The sequence below is a fragment of the Nymphalis io genome, chromosome 22 (genome assembly GCF_905147045.1).
Source record: "Nymphalis io chromosome 22, ilAglIoxx1.1, whole genome shotgun sequence".
Lineage (NCBI taxonomy): Eukaryota > Metazoa > Arthropoda > Insecta > Lepidoptera > Nymphalidae > Nymphalis > Nymphalis io.
The window spans coordinates 7,010,834-7,021,225 of record NC_065909.1 but is presented as its reverse complement, the minus strand read 5'-3'; the positions used below and the strand labels follow the sequence as shown (position 1 = coordinate 7,021,225).

At 31.3% G+C, this 10,392-nt stretch overlaps 1 protein-coding gene across 3 annotated transcripts in view; it reads left to right on the top strand.

Annotated features, from left to right (window-relative positions):
* Window positions 1–741: 741 nt before the first annotated feature.
* LOC126777155 (uncharacterized) overlaps window positions 742–10,392 on the top strand; it is a 130,244-nt gene continuing 120,593 nt past the window's right edge. For 2 of the 3 annotated variants that reach the window (XM_050500084.1, XM_050500082.1), the window contains exon 1: window positions 742–895. The gene's annotated coding sequence lies outside the window, so the exon portion shown is untranslated. Of the gene's footprint in view, window positions 900–10,392 lie in introns of all 3 variants that reach the window. The other variant, XM_050500083.1, reaches the window with a different exon arrangement.

The following is a 10,392-nucleotide window of genomic DNA, read 5'->3' as shown; positions in this document are numbered from 1 at the left end:
AAATTTTAAATGTCTGAACAGATTTGGATGTACATATTATGTATTATTAGAATCCTCACAATATTATCCTGAATCACTCATCTCTTGCTATAAATTATATCATTAATTATGGGCAGTAGTGCTTTTTTAATACATTAGTTATAAATCATATTTGTTTTTACTATTTGCGAGCCAAAGGTAAGGTAATATAAATCCACCCAATTACAATTAGGCGGTAATCTACTTAAGGGAATTAGCGTCTGGAGTATTTAGCAAAAATGTTTCCAATGAGGCCGTAATTCTACATTATTCTCATTACGTGGAGTTTGGGCACAGCGCCGAGACCAATTACATGTTTTGAGGGCACTGGGCAAGCGTATCACGATTATGATGATGATGTTCTATAAGTCTATACGATATATTTGTATTTCATTTACACCCGTGTGGATTAGTGGTTGTCTATGGATTTAAAATTAGCCTAAGGTAAATAATTAACTGCCAACAAATTAAATATTCACAATATCAATAAGACCGTTATGAAGTTGATAATGAAAATTTTTATTGCATAATTTTTGTAAGATGAAACCGAGATATTCTTATGACAAAAGGCGAAGTCGAAACAACTAACAAGCGTAAACCGGACCATCCGTTGGGTGCGCGAGCGCAGGCCGTAGACCGCCCGGGCAAGTTTCTGCCGCGAGTGCCGAGTGCCGACTCTGAGCAACTCGCAAGCGCCGTCTCAGTTATGCGCGAGACGTAGACGGGTGTGGATGTGCGTCCCTATTAATGTGTCAAAATTAATTCGATACCGATGTTTAAGTGATCTAACATTATTGGCGTGATAAAAAAGTTTAATTCAAGAAGCTCAGTGCTTACAATGGACGGATAATTTGGTGGTGCACGGCAGTTTATATCGGTAAGTGTATAAGCGACCGAGTTGAAAAGGGTTCTATTGCGGCACAACCTTTTGCCTCTTAACTTCTTTCTGAAATGTTTAGCTTCAACTTTTGCAAGGCGATTCGCATTCTACGTGTTACGGTGTATTTATTAACAAAATAAATGGTGTAATGTGTTTTTTAACGTTTTTAAAATAAGAAGAGTTTTGCAAGTGTTATATTTATTGCGTTAAGTTTTTTTTGGCTAGTCGAATCTCTCCGACCTTGCGGGCTTCTGATGGAATGTTAGGCGGTCAAAGAAAATGTGAACGTCGATTTAGGCGCTGCTGTTCAGATCCGGTAATATTATATACAACTGTACGTAAAATAGACCTTACAAATACTAGAAATATGTGAATATATATGAATAATAATAGCAACTGTACATTAAAATTACTCGTAATCCATTTTAATAAATCTCAATTATAAAATATGCTTTGTATTGAATATTCATACCATTACAAAGTAAATAAATTATTTTATAACAATTAAAAAAAAATATCTTATAACATTAAATAACATATATATATTTTTAAATTAACAATTCCATTACTTTGAAAATCGGCAACTTCAAATAATTATTACTAGTTTATTTATTTAACCATTTGTATAAAAACGTGTAATGCCATCTAGGTTTTTTTAAATATAGGTACTTGACCTGCCCTGAAGAAGAATTGTCGATCACGATTTCTGAACGTGTTGTCATAGTACTGAATTATACGTTTTAAATTCTAATAAGGAATTTATGTGCTATGTTATGAGGATATTATGAAATCAGACCAAATAACCTAATATATGTTTTTATGAATCTTTAGCGAGTTGATTACCTAATTAATACATTACAAACGTTATTTTTTAACTGCCGATCAATTTTGGCAATTTCTATAATTATTGTTTTCAAAACTTTTTTGGTTGGATATAACAATAATAATTATAAGCTTTGTAGGATTTAATTTGGTTTATTGTTTTTGTTGGTTTTTATATTAAATTGACAGATGTGAGTTGTATAGCTTTATTATATGTACGTAAAACTGATATAATAATCAATTTATTAAATCGTTATTATATTATTTACTAGTTGTAAACTTGGAAACTGATTTATTAAAAATACAGATAAAGTAAAAAGCGCAAATAATACACACACACACACATAATCGGTTGCTTAATGTTTTTTTAATCCTCTTTTGAAATTATAATTTAAAAGAACTACAAACATATAAGTAATTCCAATTTATATTTATATTATATTGTATTGTATTCCGTAAACTTGTTGTATTAAAAAAGTTACTTCAGGACGTCTAACGAGTTAAAAACAGACAATCGAATAAACCGTATCAGATTAATTCTAATCAATTCAAATCCGTACTTGTCCGACTAAAATTCTAGCAATGCGTTTCATAATGTTATTATTCAGTTGAACTGGTTTAGGCAGACTATGAAATTTGGCGGGCCAGGTGTTGCGTGTTCATTATAGTGTTATGTGTATAATTATATGTTTGTACATGATACTTTTCAATATTTTAATAATATTTGGTTTTTTTTTTGTTTATTAAATGGGATTAATAATATTGGATGAAACTGTGTTTACGTAAACGTCAGCTCATGTAAATATATTTTTAATCTGTATTTTTAAACAAAAAATGTCTCAATTTAAATTAACGCCAAACTTAATATCGAGTATAATGTTGAAAACTCTTGTTACCTACAATATTAAATTATACAGATTTATTTACAGTACCTACACATCTATAATCTATTATTATTATATGTATATATGGTAGGTTACTTACGAAATTAAATATGCAGGTTACGATGGTGAAATATATCAATTTTAGGTTTCCAAAAAAATTTAATAACTAAATTACGAGTCATATCTAGATAGATCGTAAAAACGCGATTTGTCATTGCTGTAATTAATATTTATTTTTTTAAATATATAAATCCTTTTTTTTTACTGAAAAATAATTTTATATTAATTTATTTTTAGCATATATTTTTTAAACATGTATGACATCATAATATTGGATAGACGTCATTACAACCATTACCGTGATGTAATCTTATTGGTCCTTACATGATATTTTAACGTTACATTTGCGTATTTTCTCTGGGTTGAGTTGAGGGAAAATTGTCGTATATGATACAGATTTATGGTACGTTCCCGATTCAATTCCAATCCAACTTCGACTATTCTATATTTATTCGGATCTGAGCCAAACCGATATGATTAATGTCTAAAATTGTAAACTTGTATATCAATGGTAAAAAATGAAATAAAGAATGGGAAAGTGAATAAACGGCAACGGTTATGCTTCGATTCGATTGCGATAAAGTGACAATTTGATAGCAGAATTGGTCCCCAGGATACAAAATCGTTTGACATAATATGTCAAAACACTTAACGAACATGTCAATGTCACGAATGGAATGAATGTGTTTATTTTGTGATCGATCATTATTCATTCGCTCCTGCGACCGGATTTTAAATGTTACCGTTTAGTCTAGAACGCTTAAATAAAAAGGCTTAAATGATTTTAGGGCAAAATCACATTTGTCCGAACCTGCAATATTTATTTTAATAAACGACGAGCAAAGTCACAGCTTGATTGTAATTGGTCATCATCGCTACTATTGGGTTGTCAGTGTCTTATTTCTATAACAGTGTTCGCAGTCCGCACCTACAGTCTTCAGAGATCTTAGATGTAATGCCTATTGGGTCTGTACACTGGCACTCTGGCAGATAATAATGGTTCTAAATTGTTGACTCAATTGTCTAATCCTTTAGAAATATTCTGTTCCTTAGTTAGCCTTTGGTTTTCCAATACAAACATTTATTATCCGTGATTGATCAATGAAACCGCAAAAATAAATGAAATAGTTATGTCGCAGGTGTGTCTTTACAATGGAATTGTTTGTTTACAGCTTATTGTTTTTTTTTCTGCACGACTAAAAAGTAATGTATTTATTGTATCGAAAAGCAAAATATATTCATATGGAGGCTTTCGGGATCTTCTGAAGGTCTGCGTAATTTTATTATATAATCGAATTTCCTGTCCCAAGAATGATGTCGAAGCTTATCTCTTCTTGTATTTAAACAATGTTTGTTAGTTTCTTTGATATGACAGTATTGTAACGCTGTCGTTAGTGTTCTTACTCAACTAAAATAAATACCGATATCATACCCATATAAATGCTATTCATACATAGCTGATTTTTTGCTTATGTATCTAAAAGATCTATGAAAAATTATTAAAATAAGAATATTATTGCAACACTATTTATTATCCTGGTTGATATCACCTACTGATTGATATACACTACTCAACATACTAAATTGTTATTTAAATTGTTTTCATACTATATTGTATGCCACAATAAAATAGTATAGAAAAATGCTAAGAACTTATTAGTATAAGTGGCGGTATTTGGCTACTTAGCTTCTTGTTACATATTTTTAATAGCCGAGAGGGCCCAGTGGTAAGAACGCGTGAATCTTAACCGATGATCGTGGGTTCAAACGCAGGCAAGCACCACTGAATTTTCATGTGCTTTTTTGTGATTATAATTCATCTCGTGCTTTACGGTGAAGGAAAACATCGTGAGGAAACCTGCATCTCTAATTTCACTGAAATTCTGCCACATGTGTATTCCACCAACCCGCATTGGAGCAGCGTGGTGGAATAAGCTCCAAACCTTCTTCTCGAAAAGGGAGAGGAGGCCTTAGCCCAGCAGTGGGACATTCACAGGCTGTTACGAAATTGTTATTACAATCTAGGTTTATCCATGTTATGAACTATGCGATAATTACGTATATCGTCTGTGACGGACGAAGTCACGGCTGTGATTCACGCTTAGATTCAATAATAGGTTGTTTTGCTTGGCATTTAAGTGCCTGGAACGAAACAGATATTGATATTATCCTTGAAGTTTTTTTATATATATATTGGTAACTCAGGCCTTTAGACTAATAAATTATTAATATGATAAATACGAAAGTTTAGTTCTTTGTTTCTCGTTCGCGCAGAAACAATGCAAGCTATCGAGATGGTTTATAACATATAGTTTATAAGTCGAATATATTAATTCGAAAGAAATCTAGTAAAAAATAAATGATGTACAATTTCTGAGCATCTTTAAAATATTGTCTTAAATAATACAAGTAATATTCATATTTCATCTGAGTCACAATAAACTATACTTTTAAAAGCAATTAACATAAAGAGCAGGAGTTATTACTGCATCAATAGCTACGTAGTTCACCGTGAAGCTATTAAAATTTTTTGTTATGAAGAATTGGTGAGCCAGCTTATAAATTTTACAAACATTTGATCCAAACGTTGGTTGTTAATCGGTTACATAAGATCTAGTTATTTTAAACGTATTGTCGTGTAATGTCTATGAAAAGGTATCTTACAATTGGGTCACATGCTTGTATTTTTTTTTTACTTTTAATAAATAATATAATTGAATAACGCTTGTGTGTTTAAATTGAATTAGAAAATTCATTTAAATTTAGAAATGTTTTGTTAGCATAGATAAATAAAGAAATAGAATATGTTATATTAGAATGGCAGTTATTTTCGCACGCTTTTATATAACAACAACAAAAGTAAATTTCAACATTATTATACTCTTAAGTATCGCAGACCTGCAACTTTTTAAATACATATTTACGGTACGTATTGTCGTATATTAATTGTAATTTAACGAATCAAGAACTTATCTTATTATAACATGAATTAACTGGATGAGCTTGTTAAGTTACAGTCATAGTATTCTATGGCAATTTGTGTTTATAATTCATCTCAGGCTCAGTGTAAAGGTAATCGTTAAAATGAACCCTGCAGGGGTCAGATGAGAAATTGTCCCATGTGTATCCCCCAATCCGCATTGAAGTAATGCTGTCGAATAAGCTATAAACATTATCATAGGAGACCTTATCTTAGCAGTAGGACTTTACAAACTGTTACGTAATTACTTATAGTATAGGCGATATGGTTAATGCATTATAGGGGTACGCTCACTAATTTAGAAAATCAATGAATATCTCATCCTTAAAATATATAACATATATTTTAAATAGATAGGCGGACTGGCAATGGGCCACCTGACGCTAAGTGGGCACAACTGTCTATAGACATTGGTGCTGTAAGAAATATTAACCATTCCTTACATCGCCAAAGCGCCATCAATCATGGGAACTAGGATGTTATGTTCCTTGTGCCTGAAGTATCACTGGCTCACTCACCCTTCATACCGGTACATAATAATTTAAATATTGCTGTTTAACTGTAGAATATGCCTTGTGTTATAACTTTTTAGGTAGTTTATAGTAACAGCCTGTTAATGTCCCACTGCTGGGCTAAGACCTCCTCTCCCTTTTGAGGAGAAGGTTTGGAGTACCAATGTGGGTTGGTAGAATACAAATGTGACATAATTTCAATGAAATTAGACACATGCACGTTTCCTCACGATGTTTTCCTTCACCGTCAAGCACGACGTGAATTATAAATACAAATTAAGCACATAAAAATTCAGTGGTACTTGCCTAACCACTAGGCCATCACCGCATATTTTAGGTAGTTTAATAAATTTTAATTATGATTTCGCCGATTGATTTTGTATTATAACAATGACATTATTTATTATTTAATTTTGACATTTTTAAAAATTACTGTTGAATTTTGTTACTTTTAATTTGATTAGATTGAATCTGGAAGTGCTATGTACACTTGTAATCATGCATATTATATATACTAATATTGTTTTATAAATTATTTTTTTCAATGCTTTATATGTATGTTGTAAGTGTGCTATTACAAATAAATAAATTAATAAATGAGTGGTTAGTATTATTATTAGTTATAATACCAGTAATGTGTGTTAATATGATGACAGCGAAGTATCCTGATACAGATACAGAGTTAGAATGCTTCAATATTAAACTGTAATTATATTGTAAATAGTGATAAATTAAATTAATAATCATAATGAAAATTATTCAATGTTTTTAGTATAGTTCTGTGTGACCTTTGAATCTTTCGCAATTATGCGTATAATATTTTTTGTTAATTATTTTTAATGATTAAATGATTATTTATGCTGAATGTTAATTTATATTTCAAATATTATTTAACAAAACCTACCAGTGTTATAGTTTTGTAAGATTTTGAATTTAGATTTGAATTATAAATAAAAGTGTTACGATTTTAATTTGTCAATTTAATATCCGGAATAATATAATTTAATTTATCGGATGTCAAGTAGTTTTGTTTGTATCTGTATCATTTAGACGTTCGAGAAATCAATGTCGTTTTACGTCATTCACTGTCACTTGACAATCAAAAATATGAAATATATTGTTTTATAATTACATTAAAATAATTATATTATGTATTATTAAAATGGACATACTCACTCACTCTCTAGCCAAAAATAACATATTTAAAATAACCTAATTTTTTTTTGTTTACAAAAACAAGAAGCCGTATGTCAATATACAGCCTGACCATAGACAAGTTGCAGACGTTGTCGTCTGTTGTTTAGTTCCCCCGCAATCATATCCTTCTCATCCCAGATATTTCATTAATTGAATAAGTGAATAAACTAATATAAACAAAGCAAGACAACGGTAATTCATTCATTTGATTTTAGTGTAAGATTATGATGCAATAAACAAAATGATTCTGGCCTAGAATCAGACCAGTTTCAAAGGAAGTACGTAAGGTCGTAACGCATTAATAATATTAATTTCCAGGATGATGCGCAACGTCCGAACATAAAGTTATTTTATACAAAATCTTAGATTTCATCTATTGATGTGCGAATTGCAAATGAGAACATGCCATAACGGAATTGTGAGCGTAATATAGCATAATCGGCTGAGTCGTTATCTCACTAAGCTTCTATTTGTGTTTTTTTTTTACTGAGAGAGCAAACACCGTGACTTTATGGTTAGTTTCTATTTATGGACATTTCTATTGTGAGATGTGTTGAATGAATGAATGATTGATGTGCAATTAAAATATGACAGTTCTTATTCTTTATTTAAAACAGAAGATCTTATATAGAAATATTGTTATATTTTTATTATTGTAACGGCCTTTGAATGCCCCACTGCTGGGCTAAGGCTTCCTCTCCTTTTTTGAAGAGAACGTTTGGAGCTTATTACACCACGCGGCTCCAATGAGGGTTGTGGATTACACATGTGGCAGAATTTTAATGAAATTAGACACATGCAGGTTTCCACACGATGTTTTCCTTCACCGTCAAGCACGAGATGAATTATAAACACAAATTAAGCACTTGAAAATTCAGCGGTGCTTGCCCGGGTTTGAACCCATCAACGATCATAAATTAAGATTCACGCGTTCTAACCACGGGGCCGTCTTGGCTGTTGAATTTATTATTTACGACATTTGGAATAATCCGTTTTAAAGCGCTCGAAAGTAAAAAATAGAAAATTATTCTAGAAATTGTCTACGAACGGTCAAATTTAATTTATAATGATTGGTGGATTAACCAGTGAATAAATGGTATAAGAGCGGCTTTATCTGTCATGGTTAACATCAGATTCTGTATAATATTGTAGAGATGATTAATTATATATCTTAACTATGTAAAATTTTAATTGTAAATTGTAATATTATATATCTAATTAATGCTTGTTTTTCTTCGTATTTTGCGTTAACGCTTCGATAAAATTGTTTGTGAAAGTGAAAAAAATTCTTTCTGGTTCATCATAGAATCTTTATTTCGAACATGGGATATTCATTTTTAACTAAATAATCTATTTTTAATATATAATATATTTTTTATATATATTTTATTACATAGAAATTCCATTAACATATAATGATTACATAACAAAAGGTGTCTGGAATGTTTTTTTTTTCGGTTTTATTTATTGAAAGTCCGGTTTTTATAGCTCAGTGGGTGATTGACCGCTTGTGACAAGTGCGAAGGAGGATTAACGTTGCAGTCATAATGGAAGTCAGTCGTTTAGTTAAACGACCAGGCTACAAGTAGGCTGATTCATTATACGATTGCATTTGTAACTGATAAAATAGATTTTTTATTTCGATATAACGTTTATTTAGTTGAAGATTTTTTTTAATATATTAATTGCTTATAAATAATTACTCGCTACTTAAAATAAAACCTTTTTAAAAATAAACTTTTTATAGCTGATTCGGCTGCGGGGAAATATGAGGGGCCAACAATTGATATTTTAATCAATACATATTATTTATTTTATTTATTTATTTATTTATCATATATATATAACAAAGTCCCACCACTCCGCGTCTGTCTGTCTAATCGCGATAAACTCGAAAACTACCGAACAGATTTCCATGCGGTTTTCTCAATTAGCCAGAGTGATTAATAAAAAAGGTTCAGGTGTATACTTTATTAGGGTTTTATGTAAATATTGGCTGTAATATGACGATGTCTGTTGATGATGTAAATCATGGCGACTGGCTTCACTGGTGTGGCGCGTATACTAATAGAGTATTACGATATAAACTTCTTATGTACAATTATTCTAACCGGCCGAAGCCGAGATGAGTAGCTAGTAAGCAATAAACCACATCTAGGTAGACTTTAATCCATCTCCTTTAGGATGCTATCCTTTATATATAAGCATCGTTGGCGGAATTCAAAACAAAACAACTGGTGGTAGGGCTTTGTGCAAGCTCGTCTGGGTAGGTACCACCCACTCATCAGATATTCTACCGCAAAACAGCAATACTTGATATTGTTGTGTTCCGGTTTGAAGGGCGAGTGAGCCAGTGTAATTACAGGCACAAGGGACATAAAATCTTAGTTCCCAAGGTTGGTGGCGCATTGGCTATAAGCGATGGTTGACATTTCTTACAATGCCAATGTCTAAAGGCGTTTGGTGACCACTCACCATCAGGTGGCCCATATGCTCGTCCACCTTCCTATTCTATAAAAAAAAAACAGTCTTAAAACGAATTTGTTTTATGTATTTGAAATAGTTTTATGTATTTAAAATGGGCATATAATACAATAACGGCTCATAAAAGATATATATATCTATATATATATAAGCAGGAGCTTCAAGATGTCGGTGACAAAATTGTTTATTTGGATTTACTTCTCTTGTGGTTGGAATGAGCTATGTATCACAACAGTTTTAATTTCTAATAATACTAGTTTTCGCCACAGCGTCGCCCGCGCGTGTGGACCCTCAGGTAAAAGTAGCCAAAATCCTTCCTCGAGGATCAAGCTTGCTGTGTTCCAAATTTCATCAAAATCAGTTCAGTGGTTTAGCAGTGAAAGCGGAACAAACGGACAGAGTTACTTTCGCATTTATAATATAATAACAGATATAGCGATTTTATGATACAATTGTATTGTTATTTTAAATATATTTATGATGCTTTTGTATGAACTTGAATTTTTTTCTTCTTAAAATGAGAAACCGGTTATTAAATAATGTAAAGGCATAGTT